Source organism: Podarcis pityusensis, assembly GCF_964106645.2.
Source record: "Podarcis pityusensis genome assembly, chromosome: 18".
NCBI classification, from domain to species: domain Eukaryota; kingdom Metazoa; phylum Chordata; class Lepidosauria; order Squamata; family Lacertidae; genus Podarcis; species Podarcis pityusensis.
In genome coordinates, this window is record NC_138043.1 from 10,850,468 (window position 1) to 10,869,019 (window position 18,552).

Genomic DNA, 18,552 nt, shown 5'->3' on the forward strand with positions numbered 1-18,552 from the left:
ATAACAATAATACTCTACAATGGTGTGCATCTTATGGGTGGCTTTAAAAGGGAGATTGGACAAATTAATGGAGGTAAAGGCTATGCTCCATCTCTGTACTTCTGCCTGCCAGCTGCTAGAAAACAAAGGGATGTGGGGGGCGGCAAATACTCCTGTGTGTTTCCAACAGGCATCTAGGTGGTCGCTGTAAGAAAAGGATGCTGAACTAGACAGATGGGCCATTGGGCTGACCCACCAGGTCTCTTGAGTTCTTACTAGGTTGAGGTTTTCCTTACTTTGCTATATGGTCAGATAAGCATTTTCAGCCATTCTGGGACAGGTTTTTTTTGTTTTTGAATGTTTTTTATTAAGAGCATGCGTGCACACACACACACACACACACACACACACACACACACACAAAACACATATGAACTACAAAGAACTATTATGACTGTTTAGAGGCACTGTGGTCTGTCAATACTCAGTAGGTTCCAAAGATCAGCATATGGCAGAGGCAGCGTGATTTACGCGCTCTGTTAACATGCATCATAAACCCTAGCTGATCAGAGACAAATCTGCCCCTCTTGACCTTTTTATTTTTACTCGGTAGCTTTTATTGCTAGTGTGATGCTCCAACTTCCTTTTACTCCAAAAGTGTAAGCCTGGATATATTATCCCAGAAGAGTGCTACTGTTAGTCTGGCTGCCACTAATGATTGGCAAATCAACACCTTGCTTTTTAAATCCTTATTATCATCAATAAAGATATAGTATTTAGGAAATTTTTGCTTCTTATGTGTTGCTTTCTTCTATCTTTTCAAAAATTGGCTTCTCCTTTATTTTTACCCATTTTGTATTTTATCTTGTTGCAAAGCCCCTTTGGGGCAAAGCGACAGGCAAGTGTGAATAATAATAATAATAATAATAATAATATTGCAATGGTGAGAAAGAGGAACAGGTTTAGGAAGCCATTGCCAATGGGGCTTTTCCTGGGGTGTGGGTGCATGGTTGATGCTGAACCATGCCAATGCTAAATGCCAGGCCTGCATGACGTAGCCAAAGGCTGTCCCACCATCAAGGAACCCTAAATATTGAACCTGCCACTTGCTCCTATTCCACTGCGCAGCGTTTGCCTGCCTGCCTTGTCCTCCCCATCTCCCTCCTCAAGGAGGAACTCAAGACTGCAAACAGGACAGGAGTTTGCCTTCTTTGCTTATTTCATTTTGTAAACTGCTATGCACACAAAGTTGCTACAGAGGTAAAGAAAAAGGAATATATGCAATTTTTAAAACTGCAATTTGTTACTCTGCATCATTTTTTTAAAAACGCATTTTGCAAGAAGGATAAAGAGAGTCTAGCTTCTGAGTCAGGCCGAAGGGATCCCATCTAGTCCAGCATTCTGTCCTCACAATGGCTAACCTGATGCCCCAAAGGGAAGCTGGCAAGAAAGAGCTGAAAGCAAAAGCAGGTCTCCCCACTTGTTTCCAACAACTGGTTATGAGAGGCTTTATTGCCCCAGATAGTGGAGGGAGAACACAGACATCGTGGTCAATGGCAGCCTTAATTCTCCATGGACTGGTCTAAACTAGTATTTCCCAAACTTGGGTCTCCAGCTGTTTTCTGGACTACAGTTCCCATCATCTTTGACCACTGGCCCTGCTAGCTAGGGATGATGGGAGTGGTAGTCCAAAAAATTGCTGGGTACCCAAGTTTAGGAAACACTGGTCTGACCTAAGCAGCTCTAAGCAGCTCTGTACTTAATCTTGTTTTTAAGTTGTATTTTAATCGATTGTTTTTATACCTGGTGTTAGCCGCCCTGAGCCCAGTCTTGTCTGGGGAGGGTGGGGTATAAATAAAACTTTATTATTATTATTATTATTATTATTATTATTATTCAGTCAGTCCAGCATCCTGTTCTCATGGTGGCAAACCAGACACCACTTTTACAAAGCCTGCAAGCATAGCCTGAGCTCCCCACTTCTGGTTTTCACAACTGTACAGGTGGGCAGAGCACAGCTATCGGGCCCAGTAGCCCTTGAAAGCGCCCCTCCCTCCTCCACAGTGTTCAAAATCCCCCAGGCACCAGGCTCATTTTGCAACCAGCACGGGTCCAATTGCAACCCTGTGGAGATCTCGGGGCGACTGAAATCTCCATTTGGCCGGCCCTTCCACCTTTCTTAAGCAGGTCAGCAGAACAGCTCATTTACTGCCTTTATCCCCCCCCCCCCTTTTCCTCCAAGTGGTGCATGAGTCACACTCCCTATGATGACCCTGTGAGGGAGGTCGTCATAGCCACTGCCCCACCCTGCCAACCTAGAGTCCTGCTATGAGGCAGCTCTATAAATCAGTGGTGTCCAAAATTTCTTCAAAGAGGGCCAGATTTGGTGAAGTGAAGGGCCGTGGAGGCCGACCAAAGGGTCAGCCAAAGTTGTTGACTTTTTTTTAGGATTGAGGTTGTTGGGGTTTTTTTTAGGATTTTACCCCAGGGAATTAACTGCCACAGGGGCCAGATTAAACTGGTTGGCGGGCCGGATTGGGCTCCCAAAACGGACTTTGGACATGCCTGCTATAAATGAAGTCACTGAATAAATTTGAGGAAAGCAAAATGTCTCTTGGAGAAGGATCTGAAATATATTGCTGGAAGCTTGAACTTCTTTTATTATGGATGGTTTCATTTCATGCTTTAATGTGTTGTATATCGCTTTGAGTTTTTTTCTTTAAAATATAAAGCGGTATAGAAATGAAATTAATAATAGTAATAAATTTTAGACAGGGGGAGCATCAAGACAGTCAGTGGTGGCGACCACAACCAAAGCTTAAGGTGTCATTTGGCAATTAGCTTTTATATCAGAGTTTCTAACACGGTTCCTCCACGAATTTATCTCCGACACTTTAATTTGCAAGTTGCTCCAAGACATCAGTGGAACATTGTCCAAATATTACCAGGAATGAATGAACAAATGAGACTCGCTCAAGGATTCCATGGAGGCTGTGTGTGTCCGTGTGTTAACTACATGCATCAGGGCGTGGGAGCAAGAGGGCACACAACACCAAATGCCCCCCCCCACGGGGCAGATGCGTCCTTCTGCAGCACCCACCCTTCTTACGCACCCCCCCAACTCAAACTCCCGGGAGACGTCTTAAGGATCCAGATGTTGAAAAACAGCCAAGGGTTGGGATGTTTGCCAAGTACACAGCGATGCTGATGCAATGCTGTGACACGACTACGCAACATCCTCCCTCCCCTCCCCCCCTCGCCCATTCACGCAGCAGCCAGACGCCAAGATGCCTTCGCAGCAGGAATTTTTTAAAAAAGTAGTGTGGGATCTTCACCGTGCAGCCAGGTGATTGTAATAAGGCGAAGTTTATGCTCCCACTGACCCAGGAAAAGGAGAGGCGGGAAACAGGCAGAATTCTGGGTGTCTGTTGGGAACACGAGGGAGAACTCAAGGCATCCTGGGTCTCCAGCCTACCAACCCTGACATCCTGGCTCCTAACCAGCTGCAAACTCTGGGGAAACCTGCAAGAGTTATGAATGCACAGGGGCAGCTCTCATTGGGTCCATCTGGAGCAGTGTGGCCTTCCCAGACTGGCAGCTGCCCTCCAGGCTCTCAGAGACCCTACCTGGAGACGTCATTGGGGATAAAAGCTGGGACCTTTTGCTTGCAAAGCAGGTTCTCCCCTTCTGAGCTACGGCTCTTTCCCCACAGTGGTATTTACTTATTGGTTTTTAATTGCATGTCTACGCCACCTTTTTCTCCTAAGAGCTCAAGGTGGCACACATGATTCTTCCCCTCCCTCAATTAACCCCCACAACAACCCTGCAAAGCAGGTTACCTGGAGGCAGGGAATGGTCCAGTGAGCTTCACAGCTGAGTGGGCATTCGAACCCTGGTCTCTCAGGTCCAAGTCTGACCCTCTAACCACCAAACCACACCAGGGCTGGGTGATATATTGATACAGTGGTACCTCTGGTTAAGAACTTCGTTCCGGAGGTCTGTTCTTAACCTGAAACTGTTCTTAGCCTGAGGTACCACTTTAGCTAGTGGGGCCTCCCGCTGCCGCCATGCGATTTCTGTTCTCATCCTGAAGCAAAGTTCTTAACCCGAGGTACTATTTCTGGGTTAGCGGAGTCTGTAACCTAAAGCGTCTGTAACCCAAGGTACCACTGTATATCATCCGAAACCAGTTTGAAGTCGATATTGTGATATTGGTTTCATTATTGTTTACCTGGCAATATATCGCAAATCATGGGGTGTGCGTGTGTGTGTGCACGCGCGCTAAGCAAAAATCATGATGCGGGAAAGACCATGAAGCCAGCCAATGGCTCTACACAGCTCCATCCTTATTTTAGACACCGTGATATAGCAGTATATCATGATGTCGCCTAGCCCTACACCACACTAACTCTTGCCCCCAGTGAACAGCTAGCCTTACAACAAATCCTGTGTGAGAGGCCAACTTTTACCACCCCTGTCTGTTTTAAAACCTGCTATTTCGGGAGACAACAAGGTTACCCCCCTGGAAATTATTACTTTGCAACTGCTGCAGACCTCTCCCTCTGTCTCTCCCCCTTGTGCTCAAGCCACCTTCCTCTTCTACTGAATTATGGGAGAGCTGCCCATTTTAGCACGGGTGGCGCTGCGGGTTAAACCACAGAGCCTAGGACTTGCCGATCAGACGGTCAGCGGTTCAAATCCCCGGAACAGAGTGAGCTCCCGTTGCTCGGTCCCAGCTCCTGCCACCTAGCAGTTCGAAAGCATGTCAAAGTGCAAGTAGATAAATAGGTACCGCTATGGCAGGAAGGTAAACGGTGTTTCCGTGCGCTGCTCTGTTTCGCCAGAAGCGGCTTAGTCCTGCTGGCCACATGACCCGGAAGCTGTACGCTGGCTCCCTCAGCCAATAAAGCAAGATGAGCGCCGCAACCCCAGAGTCGGCCACAACTGGACCTATTGGTCAGGGGTCCCTTTACCTTTTTACCCATTTTAGCAATATTTGGGTCTTACCCTGCCTTGACCACCTGTTAAACCTCACTCCCCCATTCAGAGTTACACACACACACACACACACCCCTACACCTTCACAGGGGTTTTTTTTAAGAGCAAGGGGAAGTACAGAGCTCAGAAGCGAAAGTAAAAACCATGAGCATTTGCATGCACGATAGCTTTTAACCCCAGAATCTGTAAAGCCACAATCCCGGGCCCTGCAAGCTCTGAAAAGGGGCAGCGGGGGGGTCTTCAGTTCAATCAGCATGAACAGGACTTATTTCCGAATAAGACTGCTCTTAAATAAATAAATAAGAGGATAAACTGAGGTACAGGGAAGAAGCCCTGCAGGATCAGGCCCAAAGCTTCCATCTACTGCCTCTGAGAGAGGACAGTCAGCAGAGAAATTCACTTAGCAATGTCAGGGAGTCCAAAACCCTACCCAGTGGCATCACCCCAGTGATCTAGTCTTCAAAGACATGGTGCTAGCTTGCATGCCATGAGACTTAAAAGGAAGATTATCCATGGGCAAGAAGAATTGCTGGATCAAACCAAAATTCCATGTAACCCAGTGTCCTGTTCCCAACAGCGGTCAGTCACACACTCCAAGCAAGACCACAAGGGCAGCATTCAACTAAGTTTCACAGCAAGTACACCCGCTGAAATGTATGAATACGACCACGACAGGTTTGTTAATTTCAGTGGGTCTACTCTGAGTAAAATGGAGCTGAATATCACTCCATGGCATCAGTCTCTGTCCTCTGCGTATGATAAAAACTCTGCAATGTAGCACAGAGGTAGCTGCCAGCATGACGTTCTCAGGCAGTGTTCGAAATTAGCCAGGCACACTTTTTGCACCTGATTATTGGTCACTTGCAACCAAGTGAAGATGCCTGGACGCCACAATGGCACCTGATATCTCCACCACCTGGAGGTGCATGCGTGGGCATCAATGGATTTGGACTGTTTTCACTTGCTAATACCACATCCTGTAGAATTCTATCTATTTTATCTGTACAATCAGAATATATTTCAGGAACCAAAGTGCTTTTTCTGTGCAGCCTGAGCAGGAAACAGCGGTTTAGTGAATTGTTGCTTGTTTTCTCTTACCCCACTGCCCTGCTCACAGTTGGGAAGAATATTCCTAGGTTATGAATGGTTCCTGTTACCATTAAGAAAAAGAAGTAGGAATAGGCCAATAGATAGGCAGACAATCCCTGGATCAAGTGACTTTTCTTCTTTAAGTTCTCAAAGTTCTCAACCTAGTTCAAGGTTGTCATCTGAACTAGCCAGATGTTTGACTGAGAATCAATCAGTCAGTCCCATCACTGGAAAAATAAGACATGAGAGCAATCTTGAACCACAACGGCAAGTAGACAAAGTTTTGGCAAATGGTTTAAGGAGCCTTTTGGCACCTAGCTTATATATCTGAGTTTCTAACACTGGAGCCCAACATCAGGAGGGTGACAGATTCCCCATTTGATTTAAGAGGCATCCCCTGCTCTCCTGGAGAGAATGCCTCTTTTAAATAGAGGCATTCTTCCATCTCTTGCATGCGGTAGGGAATGCTGATTCCCAGCAGCAGGGATGGGGAACATCTATAGGGCCCCTTCAGAAGTGTCTGGACTCCAGCTCTCATTACCCTGACCACTGGTCATGCCTTCCACCCAGATTAGCCATCCTCCTTATGCTGTCTTATGGCAACATAAATCCCATGTTTATCTGTATTTATTTCCAGTGCTTGAAATTAGCCAGGCGCCAGGCACATTTTGCGACTGACACGGGTTCATTTGTGACCATGTGGAGATATCTGGATGACAGGTTGGCGAATGGCCCCTCCACCTGGCTGGCCCCTCCAGCTCTCTTAAGCAGGTCATTTATTGCATTTAAGGTAGAGGTAAAGGGACCCCTGACCATTAGGTCCAGTCGTGGCCGATTCTGGGTTGCGGCGCTCATCTCGCTTTATTGGCCGAGGGAGCCGGCGTACAGCTTCTGGGTCATGTGGACAGCATGACTAAGCCGCTTCTGGCAAACCAGAGCAGCGCACAGAAATGCCATTTACCTTCCCGCCGGAGCGGTACCTATTTATCTATTTGCACTTTGACGTGCTTTCGAACTACTAGGTTGGCAGGAGCAGGGAGTGAGCAACGGGAGCTCACCCCGTTGCAGGGATTCGAACCGCCAACGTTCTGATCGGCAAGTCCTAGGCTCTGTGGTTTAACCCACAGCGCCACCTGCGTCCCCATTTATTGCATTTATCTCCCACCTTTTTCTCCAAGGAGTACATGGTTTACCCCCCTGCTCAGTTAATTCCTACAACGACCCTGTGAGGTTGGTGAAGAGGCCGTGACTGACTCCAAGGTCACCCGGCGACAGAGTGGGGATTTGAACCCTAATCTCTCAGGTCCTAGTCTAGCACTCTAACCACTATACCCTACAGGCTTCCTAGAGTCCTTTCTGCTATGGGGCAACTCTATAAATTAAGCAGGGAACTAAATATGGAGAAAGCAAAATGTCACTTAGAGAAGGATCCGAAATATTTTCCTTGAAGCTTGAATCTGTTGTATTCTAGATTGCCTTATTTAATGTTTTAAACAGCTTTGAGATTTTTTTATTTAAAATATAAACCAGTAAAGAAATGAAATTAATAGGAATAAACTCCACTGCAAAATGGCACCTACACATACTGCTGTAACCCAGGTTTAATTTAATATATAAGCTAATTTGGTGATTAGCTTATATATCCGACACTATCTCATTCTCCAAATCTGGAAGCCCCTCTGTCATGCCAACATGATCCAAAGGTGGTTTTCAAGCAATACAGAAATACCCCAAAATGTTTTTCTGAAGGCCTTCTTGAACCTACTGCCAGCCTGTCACATTAGGCAACCCGTCTTCTTTGGGAAGGACCGCAGTTCAGTGACAGCGCACCTGCTTTTCATGCAGAAGGTATCGGGTTCAATCCCCAGTGATGGCTGGGAAAGAGTCCCTTCCTGAAACCCCAGAGAGCTGCTTCCAATCAGTGTGGACAACACTGAGCTAGATGGACCAACAGTTTGACTTAGTTTAAGTCAGCTTTCCATGCTCCTAGTGTTAAGGGAGATGAATATCCCTCTGTCTGCTCCAGAGATGGGAACAACACCTGTGGCCTCTGGACCAAAACACACCCAACACCAACATCTTCCCTGACCATTGCCCATAATTTCTGCCTTGCAGGGTGTTGGACTAGATGACCCTGGGGGCCCTTCCAACTCTACAATTCTGTGGTTGCTGCGAGTTCAAAGACAGCTGGAGGGCAGCATGTTGGATATCACTGGAAAATGTTATGTTTGTGGGTGCAAGACACCCTAAATTCCTGTGTCCAGCAGGAGTTAGAACTTAATCAAGGTAAATGTTAAAATATATTTCCTGACTAGGAAATTACCTGGGGTGATGGACAAAAGGAAGGTAATTAGTCATTAGGAAAGCAAAAAGAGGGGGGACCCCTCCCTCAACTCAGAATAAGTTTTGAAGAGAAAGCAGAGTTTTGAAGTAGAGTTTCAGAATTGGTTGTGATGTGGGAAAAGGCAGAGCACAATGTTTAGCTTTCTGCTTGAATCCAAGGCCGCAGCTCTGGGAGACACAAGACACTTTTGGGGTGTTAATGCTGTGAACCTCTCCACTACAGGCTCGGGCGGGATATCTGTGTAAATAAGCCATATATCCTAGAGACACCAGTGTCTCCACTGTGCCTCATTCCCAAAGGCCAAGCGCAGACCCTGGCGAAGCACTCGGAACCCCTGGAATTCTGCATGACTCACAGATTAGGGTGGATTCGGCTAGAGAAGTGTTTCCCAAACTTGGGTATCCAGATGTTTTTGGACTACAATTCTCATCATCCCTGACCACTGGTCTTGCTAGCTAGGGATGATGGGAGTTATAGTCCAAAAACAACCAGCGTCTTCCCTGATGGAAAGCGGCTCCCTGTTTATATACAGCAGCGGGGTCTCTGCAGACTGAAGAGGGGCAACATCTGTGGCCTTCTGGCGTGGATAACACCTGGAGAGGAGCCACAGGTCCCCCCATTCCCCTCCCTCCCTCTCTGTAGCTTAAAGAGATGCCCATTAGGAATGATATTTTGAGAAGGATTTGAAGGTGATGAGGGAGATTGGAGGGGGTGTGGGAAAGTAGAGAAGAGGAACTACTCCCCTATAAACAGAGAGTGAGAGCAGCCATCTGAAGCAAAAGAAGACCTGGCTAACCAGAAAGCCTGAAGCAACAGTGGCCAGTCCATAGAGTGGGAAAGGAAACCGTCACAGAGACAGAGCTCAATGGAAAATAAAATAAAATAAATAAATAAATGCAAAACTCCAGGAAGAGGTGGGGCAAGATTTCTGGTGGGGGAGGGGGCAGGCAAGAGTGAGAAAAGGTCTCTGCAAGGCGAATCCGGCTACAGGGGGAAGCTTAGGTCCCACCCCTCCAGCACATCACCACCATCATCATCTTCATCCTAACAGGAGGATTGAGGAGGGACTTTTATTCTGGAACAGAATCCTGTCTGGCGACCTGCCAGGTTTAGGTGCTAAGAGAAGACGCAATTATGTCCTCAAGCTCCCCTCCCCTCCGAATTTTTTTCCCCCTCTCCATGTCCCCCCCCCCACGCCCAATAAAGCCAGTGGCCTGCTCATTCAAAGTCAGGAAGCCATTTCAGACGCCCCAGAAGCCCCACTGACCTGTCTCCTAAGCTCCCCACCGAAGTTCTCTCCCTCCCCACACTCAATAAAACTGTGTTTTGGGGGGGGCGGGTGGCAGAGGGGAGTTCTTTTCTAAACCATGCTTTGTATTTAAGTGCTCCGGCCGCCCTCTGCCTCCCCGCCCCCACTCCACTCCAGTCTCTCTCTCTCTCTCTCTTCTTCCCAAACTGGGAGGGAAAGGAGGGAGTGCGGGATGGTGGCAGGAGGAGGAAGAGGAAGTGAAGAAGCAAGGCCGGGGAAAGAGGACAAAACAGGGCTCTAACTTTTTGAAACAAGCTTTTTTCCTCCTTCCCACCCAAAAGGCCGCGGTGGGTGTTTTTATCAGATAATGCTACAGAACCCGGCGAGTCTGGCTATTATAGAGCGGAGTAGTTTTGAAACTACTTCTCGTGGAAATAAAAGTGTATCTTGTCAAGAGGAAGCCTCCTCCTCCAAAACCTAAGTTCCAGCTTCCTGTCTCTCTCTCTCTGTCCTCCCCCCCCCCCCGCCGCCCCTTCCATCCTCGGTGAAGCACGCCAAAGAAAGAAGAAAAACCCACTTTCTTGCGAGTTTTTATGAACACGAAACCTTTTTGAAAAAGAAAAAGTTCTTCGCCAGCTGCTTAACCCGTCGAAGGTTCGGAAGACGATTTGCCAGGAAGTCGAGTAAGCAAAATCTCACGCCTCCCCCACCCTGCCAGGCGAAGGGGCCGGGAGGGGCAGCAAACTCCCAATCCAGCGAGGCCGGCGAGATAAGGCGGCTTCCAGCCCCAGCCCCAGCCCCACTCTGCTCGTGCCCCACTCCTCTAGAGGCCGCAGGAATCCCACTTCCACCGCCTCGCTCCTCCTCCCCCACCCCAAAGGGGAAAAACCCCCAACTTTTAAAGAGACGCACTTACAAAGCCGCTTAAACGATCCCCCAAATCGAAAGGTCGGGTAAGTCCACTTCTTTTTTAAAAAAGCCTCCCTTTTCTGTCCACCCCCTTCACCGGCGGTGGGGGGGGTGGAAGCGAGGAGGAAGAGCAGCCTCCTCTTTCGAACCGGCCGGCGAGATCCCTCCTCTCTCCAAATCCTGCTGCGCTCTCGCCCCCCTCCGTTGGCCAAATGCGCTCTTTACACATGGAGTCGCTGGGCGCGAGCATGCGCGCACCGCCCGCCGCCGGCCCACTTGGCTCTTGAATCCTCCTCCTCCGATCTTCCTCTTCCTCTCTTCCCTCCCCCGGCCAAGCTCTTAATTAGATGGCAGCAGGCAAACTCCGCCTCTGCCATCTCCTTCCTTTTTCTCCGCCCGCCCTCGCCAACTCCGCTCTCAAAACTTTGCGCAAAATGGAACGGCTGGAAGAGCGCGCGCGCAACGAGGAGACTCGGGCAGGAGATAGGCGCAAAGAGAGAGCGCAGCGAAGGATCGGCTTGGAGATCGGGGCAGGGAAGGAAGGGGGGATGGCTGAGGATGCAACGGGGGTGGTCCCCCACTTTTTTGGTGTTCCTCTTTCTCTTTTGGGCCACGTGGAGAGGCTGGACCGCGGCAGACCAAGTCTGGGTATGTGCCGATATAGAGGCAGGGGGCTTCTTTCTGCGTGTCCCACTCCGGGGAGGGAAGAGGAGGCGGCTGCTACTGCTACATCCGATGGGGCTTTGCATGCTGGGGGAGGAAGAGGAGAAGCCGCCCAGACTCGCTAGGGCGTCGGTGCCAGAGAGCGCTTGTTGTTGGACCTGGAGTGAGAGGAAGGAGAATGACGGCCGCCCGGGACTCGCAGCTGCCTGGCGCTTTGCGAGGCCCAGGGGTGCTGACGACACGCGTTTGCTTGCTGCGTTTACTCGGGAATAAGGGCGGCCGCGGCCGGAACGGTAATCCCTTTATCGGGGCCGGCCGACTAAACTGTCAGCAAGCTTCCAGGTGCTCCGGAGCTCTCCGCTGACGCTGCGGAGTTGAAAGCCAGCTCTCGCCTTTCTGGCATTTGGGTTGGGGCCTAATGCGAGGGACAGGGTAGCTTAGTCGGTAGAGTCTGACTCTGCGGGTCGTGGGTTCGAGCCCCACGTCGGGCAAAAGATTCTTGCATGGCAAGGAGTTGGCCTAGACGACCCTCGAAGCCCCTCGCAGCTACGCAGTTCTATGGTTCTCCCACCCACTCCACCCCAATTGCTCGGTACAGTTTCCGCGAAATTGGGGCATTCACAATCTGGGTTAAAATGAGAGCTATAAAGAAGCACCTATGGCCAAACCCCTTGAGGCCTCCAATCACTGCAGGGCTCCAAACTTCAATCAGCCACAGCCATCATAAGGCAGGTTTCCTTTGTGTTCCCCGTTAAAACCAGTGCTTGATTCAGAGCTGGAGGACTGTAATTTTGTTTTTGGGGGAGCAGTTGGGCACCTGCTTTGTATGCAGGAGGTCCCAGGTTCAAGCCACTGGGGTGGAGGGCACACACACCAGCCACCTCCGTCTACTGCTACTGGCAGTGCCTTCCAGGGGTCGCAGACAGAAGCACCCCACCCCATCTTTTATTTAGAAGGAGAGACTCCAGGAATTGGCTGCATGAAAAGCATTGTTCTACTCAACAGTAGAGCCACTGAAATGAATGGGCCCAATCTAGTCATGTTCTTTCATTTCAGTGGGCTGTATCTAATGCTAATTCTACCCAGAAATTAGAACTGTTGAAATTGACATAACCAACACAGGTCCATTCATCTGTGGGTCTGCCCTGTGTAGAAGGTACTACTTGGTGGGTCTACTTGTGAGTACAACTTTGGATGCAAGGCTTGCACAGTGGTGGACCCTGCTCCAGTCTCTTGTGGGCTGCAGCTCTTAGGCTTCTTCCATCAGCAACTTTTAAGTCTCTTTAAGGTTACCATATTTATTTGAGTCTAATGTGCCCTCAGATCTAATGCACACCTCAATTTTCAGAACCTTGAAACCAAAAAAGGTATTTGCTGGCGAATGCAAATGTGCCATCGAATCTAATGCGCACCTTAATTTTCGCAGCGTAATTTGGCCAAATGAGATTAGATTTGAGTAAATACGGTATTAATAACTTCCATCCAATCTCTTGTGCCCACTACAGCTCCCCTGCCCCATCTTTGAGGATGAGATTTCAAGTCTACACCAGAGGCAAGTGCAGAGGCAACACGCCCAGCCCTTACACCAACTACCCTTCGGTGAACACAATAAAACCTGGAATGCAAAGCAGGTGAAAAGGTGTGGTCTGGCTGGTCATGAGGCTGAGGCTGGCCATGATGGCTGTCAGCATTCCAAGGTCTTTTAGGTGTCACCTTCTGGGGTGTGCCTTTAAGGTAACACTGTGTTTGAAGAATGGAGGGCATCAGCTGTGCTCCATTAATTATACTCCCTGGTGAGTTTGTAGGAGCAGGGTGGGTCCGAAGGGACAATGGCTATCTACTGTCTTTTTTTTCCTTCTTCACCTAAACAAATGGAATAGAGGAAGACCTTTTTCGTTTTCTTATATTTTGCCAGGGAAACATGGCCAGCTTTCTTAAACCTAAAATTCTCAACAGGAGGGCAGATCCTATAAGTTGAAACAGGAATCTGCTACAGAAGACGCTGCCCAGTCCTATGGCATTTTAAGAGGGAGTTTGGAGATAGTGCACCGTAAACAGGTGACCACGTGCAAAGTTTAAGGTCAGAGTGGCCAAGAAATAAAGCCCAATACCAGTCCTGCTTAGAGTAGACCTGCTGCAATTGATGGGCATGACTCACTTTGGTCTTTTAATTGCAGCATGTCTGTTGTGAGTAGGGCTAGCACTCGATACTACTCTTCCCCATAAGATGCTGGGGCAGGTTACAGCAATGTATAAAGACAATATTGAAATTGTTTAAAGAATTTACAGTCAGGAAGGATAGGGTGGGGCCTAAAATATAGCAACGCAAGAAGAGCCCTGCTGCTCAGGGCAATAGGCCATCTAGCATATGATCCTGTTCTCAAAGTGACCAACCAGATGCCGCTTTTGGGGGAAAAACACAAGCAGGACACAAGTGCAACAGTATCTCTCCACTTGTGATTCCCAGGAACTGAAATTCAGAGGAACAAATTAGGGTGTCAAAGGTGAGGGTTAAAAAGGTGTGTTTTCAGCATACAGTAAAGTACTTTCCTTCCTTGGATGTTTTTAAGCAGAGGTTGAATGGCCTTTAGCTGAGATTCTTGCATTGCAGGGGTTTGGATTAGATGACCCTCAGGGTCCCTTCCAACTCTACAGTTCGGATTCCATACAATTTAAGGTGCCATGCTCACCTCTGTAGAGAGGGGGTTCCACAGCTTAGGGGCTGCCACAGAGTGACCTGTTTGGCAACTGCTTTCCTTGTTCTGCACTGGCTCCCAGTATGTTTCCAAGCACAATTCAAAGTGTTGGTGTTGACCTTTAAAGCCCTAAACAGCCTTGGCCCTGTATATCTGAAGGAGCGTCTCCACCCCCATCATTCAGCCCAGACACTGAGGTCCAGCTCCAAGGGCCTTCTGGTGGTTCCCTCTTTGCAAAATGTGAAACTACCGGGCAGAGGGCCTTTTTGGGAGTGGCACCTGCCCTGTGGAATGCCCTCCCGCCCAATGTCAGGGAGATAAACATGACTTTCCAGAGACATCTGAAGGCAGCCCTGTATGGGGAAGTTTTTAATATCTGATGTTTCATTGTATTTTTACATTCTGCTGGAAGTTACCGAGAGTGGCTGGGGCAACCCAGTCAGATGGGTCAGGTACAAATAAATTAGTATTAGTATTAGTATTATTACTAGACTCTAGCTGTCATCATCCCTGACTATTGCCCCGCATCCCCAATGGAAGCTAATGGTGAGGTGCATGTGATCTCCCTGATCTTGTTGCTGTCTGAATAATAGGTTTGCAACTAATAGCAGGCAGTGTTAAGAACAACATAACCTATGGATAATTTCAAAGATGTAGTAAGATTTCAGTCCCCATGGTTTTGGTTTTTTTAAAAGATAGGAGTGTCTCAGAGTCCTACCTGGAAATTCCTGGAATTAAACCTGGGACCTTTTGCATGCAAAGCAGAACATACAGTACAACCTCTTGCAAATATGGAAACAAAGACAGTCCCTCTGGAAGCAGGCCTAATAAACTATGTTAATGCCATTTCACAACGGTGAGGCATGGAGACAACAACGCCAAGTCACAAATCACAGGCCTACATGTTCACATTTGTTTAACTATTGATGTTCTGATTCCAGGGCCTTGGAAGAGGAAGCAAGCATGTTGGGTCAGGCGAGGAGGGCCTTAGTTAAATACTGCTAATATTTTTAAATGAACAAAACGTGGAGTGGTTTCCCTTTAGGTTCCCGCTAGCTAAGGATAGTGGCGACAGAAATAGCAAGGGTTACATCATCTGCTTTCCTAAATATTAATGTGTGTGTGTGCGCACACACACGAACACACACAGTGTGTGTTCTCCTGAGACAGGCCAGAGATTGCACACCGTTTTGAGAGCGAGGGAAGAAAGGGGGGACAGTTCAAGGTATACCTGTCTGCCTGGTAGGCTGTGTGAAGGCTAGTCACCTCCCCTAGGGTTAGCCAATGTAATGCCTTCCAGATGCTGTTGGAGTACACTTCTGCTATCATCATCTCTGACCATTGGGCCATGCTGATTGCCAAGAACGAGGAATGTAAGAAGAGCCCTGCTGGATTGAGCCAATGGCCTATCCAGTCATAGAATTGTTGAGTTGGAAGGGACCCCAAGGGCCATCTAGTCCAACCCCCTGCAATGCAGGAATCTCAGCTAAAGCATCCAGGACAGATGGCCACCCAATCTCTGCTGAAAAACCTCCAAGGAGTCCACCACCTCCCGAGGGAGTCTGTTCCACTGTCAGAAAGTTATTCCAGAAGTTGAGTCAGAATCTTCTTTCTTGTCACTTGAAGCCATGGGTTCAAGTCCTGCCTTCCAGCATCCTTTTTTCACAGTGGCCAACAAAATCTGCATGGTACCAAGCTGGTGTGTACCTCTGATCTACACAGACCAGAACTTTTTTTTAAAAAAAAAATCATTATAATGAAGCACAGGAATATTTCAGCACATGGCAAACAATACAATGACAGAAGAGCAGGGGAATGAGAAGAGGTTTGTGCATAGGAACCATCCATACAGCGGAGATGGTGATTTTAAAATAAGAAGAACCCTGCTGGATTACACCAAAGGCCCATGTAGTCTGGCATTCAGTTAGGAACATAGGAAGAAACCTTAATAGTGAGTCAGATCATTGGTTCATTGAGCTTAGTGTTGTCCACACTGACTGGCAGCAGCTCTCCACGGGTCTCTTCCCTGTCATGCCTGCAGATGCCAGGGACAGAATTTTCTACATGCAAAGCAGAAAATCTATCACAGAGCTATGAGATTGATCTCCAAGGACCTTCTGGCAGTCCCCACACTGTGAGAAGTGAAGTTGTAGGGAACCAGGCAGAGGGTCTTCTTGGTAGTGGCGCCCACCCTATGGAATGCTCTCCCATCAGAAGTGAAGAAGATAAGTAACTATACAACCTTTAGAAAACACCTGAAGGCAGCCCTGTATTGGGAATTTGTTAATGTTTAGTTATGTTTTTATGTATGTCGGAAGCTGCCCAGAGTGGCTGGGGCAACCCAGTCAGATGGACGGGGTACAAATAATAAAATTATTATTATTATTCCTTGCCCACCACCCAGACTGAAAGCCCTGCCCACGGCAGAGAGGTGTATTATAAACCACCCTGTGAGTCTCAGATGTAGGGTTGTATACAATTTTTAACAACAACAACAACAACAGAAGGGCCAGTGCTCTTTGGGATCTCCCTGCTCCACAAAGGAGATGATGCTTTCAAAATGGCAGTTGTCTTTTTCAAGGTCTGGCATGGAAATCACTCGTGTACTGAATCCTATCAGGATCTAAGTTTTGCTTTTTTGGTTTTTCAAAAGGAAAACACATTTAAAGGGTGGTTGGGGAGCCTCAGGTCCATGGACAGAATTCAGCCCTCCAGCTTACCTGGCCCTCAAAACTCTCCCGATACATCACCCCATAGGAGCCAACTGCTATGGTCTGAGAGGTCTCCCCCCACAATAAAATGTTTGAGGGTGCTGCCCCTCCCCCAAAGTTGATGAGCATTGCCATTCAAATGGTGTGTGTGCACCGCGTCATGTGATCGATTATGCAGGGTGGGGCTTACCTGGGCCCCCCAATATTTGATTCAAGTTGGCACCCTGCATCATCCTGTCATAGCTCCTGCTTCAGACCGTCCTTGGGTGTTTTGCTTTGACCGCACTGTGCCTTTGTGATAAAGCCTCTTTGCTTGCCTTGATGGAGGAGGGAGAGAAAGGTGTGGGTGAGCAGAAACCAGCCTACTGCCCAAAGGTTAAATTTGCATCCATTGCTCTGCCCAGTTTTGCCTGTGGCCCTGCTCACCACTTGTATGGAGTCCTCAAAAAACTTTACCAGTAGGGAATGCAGCCCTAGAACTGAAAAATGTGCCCCCCCACCCCAAATCCCTGACTTAAAAGGATTGCCTATCTATGTATTCATTGGAGAATTAGCACCCTTGGGTGTCAGACTTTAGCGGGGCTTGTTCAGCTGGGCTCTTAAGTGAAACCACTTAGCATAACTTGTTCAGGTGGATGCGGAAAGGTGCACTTGGAATGACAAGGAGAAGATGAGTCAACTTACATTAAATAAATAGGTTTGTGTACAGTATATGAAAGACGGAGGGAGGGGGAAAGGAATCTGTTGACCTCAAAGCAAGATTTGCACACCTGGGATTAAAATACAACTCACTGTTTTTCTGAACTGCTGATGGGGACAAGAACAGTAGTGTGCTGCAGAATTCTGGAGGTGACGCAGCTATCCTGCGCACTACACCCCACCCTAACAGTAGATGGTTTTGGTTCTGGGGGGGATTAGTTCCCAGTTCTCACTTCCATCTTTTAAAATGGGAATAAGCAGCCTTACAAATAAGTCACCAGCCCACATTTATCTTTTTGCTGCTAACCATATTTTAAAATGGTTTTCCAAAAACACACAACTTGTGTCAAAGAGGTTAGAAAGAAAGAAGAGACACAGAAACGGGCTCTCAGAAAGCTTCCCAACCTGTTCTGCAGGAGATGATTCTTGCTCTTCCACAGGTAACCAAGGTGTGGGGCATTTGCAAGCCTGCTATTATCCTGCCTCACAGATTGGGTTGGGATATGTGTTCTTGAACTCTGAGAATGCCCCTGTGGAGCTAGAATGGACATGAAATTCCCTCAGCATGCAATGGCCTGCACCCCACTTTCCAGTTGAAATAATTGGGAGTCCTGGAAAAGTTGTGGACAGCGATTAGATTTCGCACCAAGCAAAAAGTTGTTCCTTTTTTCCAGTGACTCTTTTAGCTTCCTGCTTTTCCTATGGCATCCTGCCTCACCCACATTTCACGCTCTGTCCCTGGATGGGAATAAAGACCTGGGCTAACCTTCCAGGGGCCACATTGCGGTGGTGGGCAGAGCCAGAAGGGAAAGTGGGCAGAGCAATAAATGCAAATTTTACCTTTTGTACCTCCTACCCAGGCAAAAAACACCCAAGGAGATAAAGAGGCAAGGCTGGTGAGAGATGCTGGCCTGGGTAGAGTCCCGAGCAGTAAAAAAAACTTAGATATATAAGATTGGCACAAAATGGCTCCTTAAACCAGGGTTACATTCACCAAAACAGAATGACTCGTTGCCATTTTGGGGCCAGGCAGCTTGAAAGTTGTATTTTTCAATATGACTTTTTGGTTCCTGAAATTCATTGATTGTGCAGATAAAATATAATGGATAGAATTCTACAGAATGTGTTGCTAGTTTGTGAAAAAGGTCCAGGTCCAAGGACCGCTAGGCATGCACCTCCAGATGGTGGAAACGTCAGGCGCCATCCTTGTGCCCA

The 18,552-nt window shown here is 48.0% G+C and overlaps 1 long non-coding RNA gene across 1 annotated transcript; it reads left to right on the forward strand.

The window, feature by feature from the left end:
• Positions 1-11,075: 11,075 nt before the first annotated feature.
• LOC308467546 lies at positions 11,076-18,181 on the forward strand. The gene is made up of 3 exons (XR_013981200.1): positions 11,076-11,216; positions 12,737-13,750; positions 13,802-18,181. It is a non-coding gene; the product is annotated as an uncharacterized lncRNA (long non-coding RNA).
• Positions 18,182-18,552: the final 371 nt, after the last annotated feature.